The 7,039-nt window shown below is 45.4% G+C and overlaps 1 protein-coding gene across 3 annotated transcripts in view; it reads left to right on the forward strand.

The window, feature by feature from the left end:
• Window positions 1-7,039, forward strand: part of Flot2 (flotillin 2) — a 24,872-nt gene that overhangs the window by 3,304 nt on the left and 14,529 nt on the right. The gene's annotated exons all lie outside the window — the stretch shown is intronic.

Genomic DNA, 7,039 nt, shown 5'->3' on the forward strand with positions numbered 1-7,039 from the left:
GCAAGGGCCTGAGTTCAATCCGGGTTCCACAAAAAAAAAAAAAAAAAAAAAAAGAGTGAAAGCTAGGGAGGTCAAGGAAGGGGCATCAGATTGTCCCCTCAGCGGGTGGTGGCTGAGTGACCAGGAAGTTTTGTAGAAAATGCAGTCCAGGGGAGGAGCTTGCTGGTGTCAGGGCAGGCTTCAGTCTCAGCTTCCTGTTGCTGCCCCTGGTTCCTGGCTTGTTGCCCTTGGCAGAGGCCTAAGGAGTGAGCTCTGGCAGCCTGCTGCCAAGGTCAGAGCCTAAGTGGCAGTGTCCTGTACCCCCTCACACTGAGAAGCCACTGGCGCTGTCCAGAGGCAGCTATGCCCCAGCCTTCACCAAGACAGAAGAGGTGAAATGAACTGTGATTTGGGGCCTTTTCCAGTTTCATTTAATCCCCAAAGGGTTTAGGTTTCAGATTGACTGCTTGTCCTGAGAGGCTTCTCTTGCAACACCTCCCACAACAGAAACCTGAAAAAGCTACCCTGAATAGTAGCCCTGTGCAGAGGGATTTCCACCCCAGAGAAAGATTGCCCACACTAAGGAGATGTTCTTTGATCCTGGACCTGTGGCATGACTACGATTTGAGTGCCCCTCATCAGAAATGCTTGGGACCAGAAGTGTTTGAAATTTCAATTTTTTTTTGCCATCTCAGCATGCCCTGGGATGAGCTGCCATGAGGTGCCAGGGATCCTACCACATGAGGCATGAGGTGCCAGGGATCCTACTGCAGTCCCTGTGCTTTTGCCTAAGCTTGTCTAAGCAGGCACTTCAGACTGCTGAACTATCTCGCCAGCCCTTCAATTTTTTTTGTACTTCAGAATATTATACATAATGACCAGCCAAAAAGCTCAGTGGATTAAAGTGCCTGCAAGCAGGTGCAGGGACTGGGGTTCGATCCCCGGGCCTGCCCTCCTGGTCCCACCTCTGGGGCACACAGAGCCAACAATTGAGACTGGGCGTGGTGGTGCACACCTGTAATCCCAGCTCTTGGGAGGCTGTAAACAGGCAGATCACTACGAGTCTGATTTAGTAGTGAGACTCTGTGCACCCTGTAGACCCTTCCCTAAAATACCAAAAAAAAAAAAAAAAAAGGAATATTATACATAATGAGATATCTTTACATATGCATAATGAGATAATTTAGGGATAAAACCCAAATCTGAACATTAAATTTATTTGTTCCACATATACCTTATATACATAGCGGGAAAGTGATTTTTTTTTTCCCCCTGTATCTAGGACAGGATCTACAGGGTGTGCACCACCATGCCCAGTCTCAGTCACCGACTCAGCACGCCCTGGGGATGGGGCTGGCATGGCAAGCTGGGGATTGAACCCTGGTCCCTGTGTCTGCCTGAGCAGGCACTTTAATCCACTGAGCTATCTGTCCAGCCCTTGAGAAAATGATTTTATACAACATTTTAGTGTGCCAACATTTTTTTCCAACTTTTTTTTTAATTTAGTATATATCTTTCTTTTTTCTTTTTCTTCTCTTTTTTTTTTTTTTTTTTTTGTTGGTACCGGAGATCGAACTCAAGACCTTGTGCTTGTGCTTGCCAAGCAGGCGCTTATGCTACTGAGCTATATCCCCAGTGCAGTGTGCCAACATTTTGACTGCAACTGTTCACATGAGGTCAGGTTTGGAATTTTCCAATTGTGCCATCCTGTTAACACTGAGAAGTTTCTGTTTTGACTGTATGTGGTAATTATATACCTGTAATCCCGCTACTTGGGAGGCTGAGCCAGGAGGACCATGAGTTCAAGGCCAACAGAGGAAACTAAATGAGACCCTGTCTCAGAGTTAAAAAGGGCTGAGGATATAGGCCAGTGGTAGAGCCTCTCTGAGGCCTCTCTGGATTCAGTGTCCTCAGTGCATCAAAAACAGAGGTTTGATTTGGACCATTTCAGACTTGAAATCTTCAGATGAGGGGTGTTCAGCCTCTATTAGCACCCTATACACAGTGGCTGACCAAGGAAACTTAGGTTGGCTGCACCATGATGTCTTACACACCAGCTGTCCAAGGTTAGAGGTCCTGCCCATCTGAGAAATGGGAATGGGAGTGTCTTTGTTCCTTTGCCGCCAGTCAGTCATCAACTCACGGTCCCAGTTCTCTACTCTTGCTGCCATTATCTCAGTCATTGGGTCTCACCACTCCCCAAGCCTGGATTATAGAAATGTGCTGTGCAGTGTGGTAGCTGCCCCAGCACTAGAAGCTGAGGCAAGAGGATCACTGGGCGCTCAAGGCCAGCTTGGGCTACCCAGTGAGTTCAAAGCCAGCCTAGACTGCATAGCAAGACCCTATCTCAAACAAACAAACAAACAAACAAACAAACAAACAAAACCTGTAAAGGATTATAAATTCAAGCTCAGCCTAAGCAATTTAGCAAGGTCTTTTTAAATTTTTTTTTTTAATTTTAGGGAAGGGTCTACAGGGTGTTCAGGGTCTCATTACTAGACCAAACTCATGATCCACCTGTTTACAGCCTCCCAAAAGCTGGGATTACATGCACACGCCACCACACCCAGTCACAATCGCCATCTCAACACGCCCAAGGAGTGGGAACAGCAGGGCAGGCCTGGGGATCAAACTCCCAGCCCCTGCATAGGATTACAGGCACTTTAATCCACTGAGCTATTTGGCCAGCCCTCAAGGTCTTTCCCCCCTCCCATAATTTTATTGATAAACAAATAGCAATGAGACAGTTTCAAATCAAATTGGTAGGACAGTTTCAATAATGAACACATTGCACACATTCCTCCCAGTGGTTAATTGCTGTACAAGATGCGGACATGATATCCTATCTAGAAACACCATTAGAACAAATCACTCTATTCATTAAGAGAATGTAACTATATATCTGTCCTAACCACTTTGAATACACAGATACAAAATGGACATTCATCTGTATACCCTTTTTTGTTTAGTTCTGAATAGTATAGGTGTGTTAACTCAGCAAAATATTCTGAAAGAGTCCAGTAATCCATAATAGTATTGGGTCTTCCGCTTGACTGGAAGAAATTGTTGACCTGAGTCCCCTACAGCTCAACATAACAGCATGGCTTTACTTCTTATATTTTGTTTTTATACTTTTCTGCTGGGTGGTTAAGACCACCCTCAAGGTCTTGTTACAAACTAAAATAAAAGGTGAAAGAAGGGCTAGGGATATAGTTGAGTGTGGAGCCCCTGAGTTCAATTCCAGTACCCTGAAATATATTAATTAATTAATTTAATTAAAATGTAATTGCTGGGGCTGGTGAGATGGCTCAGTGGTCTAAAGCACCTACTTGGAACAAGCTTGGCAAAGCACAGGGACCGCGGTTCAATCCCCCAGCACCACATGCCAGCCAGCCCTGCCCCCTGGTGGGCTGAGCTGGCCACACACACACACACACACACACACAATAAATAAATGTTTAAAAAAATAAAATAAAATGTAATTGCCAGGCACAGTGGTGCACACCTATAATCTTAGCACTTGGGAGACTAAGGCAGGAGGATCATGAGTTCAAGTCCAGCTTGAGCTATACAGTGAGACTCTGTCTCCAAAAAAATTCAAATGAGCTATACCTTTAAAGTACTCAACCATCATGTGTGCCTTGTGCTGCCATACTACAGAGTGCTGAGAAAGGACATTTTCTCCTTATGAAGAAACTGTTCTTGCACAAGACTGCTTTGCGGAACCAGGGATTGAACTCAGGCCCTTGCGCTTGCTAGGGAAGCGTTTATTCCACTGAGCCATCTCCCCGGCCCCGACACTTATTTCTAAAATGCCAAAGTAGTACTCATTTTGGCAGCACATATACTAACATGTCAATGTAAGGGAAGCAACATGCCTGTAACCCAGCACTCTGGAGGCTGAGGCAGGTGGATCATTGCAATTTTGAGACCAGCCTGGGCTACAAAGTGAGCTCAAAGCCAGGTGAGCTGCATAGCAAGACCCTGTCTCAGAATAAAAAATAAACAGACATGTGCAGGTGTACGCAATTTCTTGGCCTGTGCAGAAGATACTGGTGTGCTGTGGTGGGTCCTGAGACACAGTGTAACTGGCCGTACACAACTGCCCAGACTCCTTGACCTGGAGGGGCAAGCCTCCTGAAGCTTTCATGAAAATCCAGGTTGGTAAACACAGAAGTGGTAATACCCTGGCTTTTTTCCAAATTCCATTTCCTCCAATTCATGTTTTCCTGTGTTCATGTGGAAAAGAGAACCTTGGTTGTGTTGTCACCTGATGGAGAGCTTGCAGACAAAAACAGAATTTGCCACATGCTTCCGTTAGTGAATCAAATTGTTTGCAAGCAAAAGCATTGGTGAACCAGGGCAGTACTGCATTTTTTTGCATTACAAGTTAGCTGTCTCTCCAGTTTTTACTAAAGTTTCCTTGATCTTGATGAGTAATTTTGGTTTTTTGTTTGTTTGTTTGTTTGTTTGTTTGTAGAACCGGGGATTGAACTCAGGCTCTTGCGCTTGCCAGGCACGCACTTATTCTACTGAGCCATCTCCCTGGCCCCAATTTTGGTATTAATAGGACAGGTCACTATAAAAATTTCAGGATTTTTCTCATGTGAATAGAGAACATGCTGAGCATGTCCACAGCCTGGACCTGGGTTGCTGGCTGAATTAGCCATCTGTTGAGTTGACGTGCAGTTCTCAGCAACCACTTTCTTTTGACTCCTTTTCCCTTCTCACTTCTCTCAAGTGGGCTTTAGTTTGTTTTAGGAGGTTCATTTTGCCTCAGTTCAAACCACAGCCCTGTACATGCTAAGTAAGTGCCCTACCACTGAACTACATTCCCAGCCCATTATTTCACATTTTCATTTTGTTTGAGGCCCTCCTACCCCATCTACTCCCACAAGGGGAGCAGGGTCATTCTGAACTCCCCAAGAGTAGACCACCAGCCTTACTAAGATGTGTCTGCCAACCCGGGAGGGGTGGTGCATGCCTGCAGTTCCAGCACTTGGAGGCTGAAGCAGAAGGATTGCCAGGAGTTTGAAGGCAGCCTGGGTTTCATAAATAATTCAAGGCCAGCCTAAACTACACAGGGAGACAAACTCTATCTTAAAAGAAAAGGGAGTGGGGTGGGTGTTGGGGTGGCATTTACTTAGCATGTATGAGACCGTGGGCGAAAGAAAGAAAGAAAGAAAGAAAGAAAGAAAGAAAGAAAGAAAGAAAGAAAGAAAGAAAGAAAGAAAGAAGAAAGAAAGAAAAGAAAAGAAAAGAAAGCCCTCTCTCCCACCAGATCTCACCACTCCCTGTATCCCTCTATCTGGCCATCATGATAGCAGGTGTGCACCATGGTATTGTGATCATCCCAAGAAAATGCCTCTTCCTTAGCTTCTTCTTCAAAATAGGAACTATATCTTCCTCTCTACATACCCTTTGCACAAAAGACAAGTACTTGTTTGTTGAGAAAATAGTTGAGTGAAAAATGTAAGCTTTTCCAGAGCACCCCTCCTCACTGACCTATTCTGTCCTCTGGAAGCACTTTGCCTTGGTCACTTTCTTTTTTCTTTTTTTTTTCCCCCCCATGGAACTGGGGATTGAACTTGGGCCTTTGCACTTGCCAGGGAAATGCTTATTCCATTGAGCCATCTCCCCAGCCCCCGCTTTGTTACTTTCTTGCCAGTAGATGAAATGACCAGCACCCACAACTTAAAGAAGAGATTTATTTTGACTGGCATTTGTAGTTCATGGGCTAACTCCCAAAATAGAAACAGTGTGGCAGAAGGGCATGGTAGACAAAAAGCTACTCAAGCTGGCCAAATAGTTCAGCAGATTAAAGCACCTGCAAGCAGGAGCAGGAGCAGGGGCCAGGAGTTCAATCCCAGGGCCTGCTCTGCCAGCCCTGCCCCTTTGGCATGCTGAGATGCAATTGAGACTGGGGATGGTAGCATGTGTCTATAATCCCAGCTTTTGGGAGGCTGAAAGCAGGTGGATCACGATGAATCCAGTCTAGTAGTGAGACTCTGAACACCCTGTAGACCCTTCCCTAAATTAAAAAAAGAAAGAAAGAAAGAAAGAAAGAAAGAAAGAAAAGAAAGAAAAATAATACAAAGAATGAATAACTGGAATCTCTTCTTTTTTTTTTGCGGAACTGGGGATTGAACTCATGCCCTTGTGCTTGCCAGGGAAGCGCTTATTCTACTGAGCCATCTCCCTGGCCCCCTGGAATCTCATCTTATTTAAAAAAAAAAAGCTACTTATGTCATGGCAGCCAGAAAGCAGCCAGAGAAGGGCTGAGCCAGGAAGGGAGATCCCTTCCAGGTAAGGAAGCTCCCTAGCGATTGTCCTTCTTGACCAAGCCCCCCACCTCCTAACAGTAAGTCGGCTGTAGCACTTAGGGTACAGCCACACCTATGATGAGCACACAAGGCTCTTGGGGACATCTAGATATGAATCATAACACACATTCTGAATTATCCATTGGACACCCTTTTTATGAAAATTGTCTGCCAAACTGAATTCTAAGTCCCTTAAGATCAAGAACTTGTCTCTTGTCTATGTATAATCTCACCAACTATCATGCAACAATACCTGTTAGGTCACAGAGCAAAGCTGGAGGTGATGGTACACACCTAGTACTCTGGGAGGCGTAGGAGGATCTCAGGTTCAAGCCCAGTGTGACAAGCTTAGAAACTGGATTAGCCACTTTCCCATTGCTAGGATAAAATACTGTATACCTGCAACTTAATGAAGAAGAGGTTGATTTTCGCTCACAGTTTCAGAACGCTGAGTCCATAGGCTGGCAGGCCCTAAGACAGAAAGGGCATAGTGTAAGGGCAAGGCAGAGAAAGCTGTTTACACCATGACAGCGAAGAAACAAAGAGAAGGGGCCACGGAGATAGCTCAGCGATCTAAGTGCCTGCTTAGACAAGCACAAGGACCCAGGTTCGATGCCCAGTACCACATGCTACACTGCTCCCCCCACTCCCTGGCATGTTGAGCCAACCACCAAGACTGTGCATCGTGGCATGGATCTCTATGAGTCAGCTGTGTAGTGAGACCCTGTACCAAATTA

Source organism: Octodon degus, unplaced genomic scaffold (assembly GCF_000260255.1).
Source record: "Octodon degus isolate 3935 unplaced genomic scaffold, OctDeg1.0 scaffold00072, whole genome shotgun sequence".
In the NCBI taxonomy this organism is placed as follows: Eukaryota; Metazoa; Chordata; class Mammalia; order Rodentia; family Octodontidae; genus Octodon; species Octodon degus.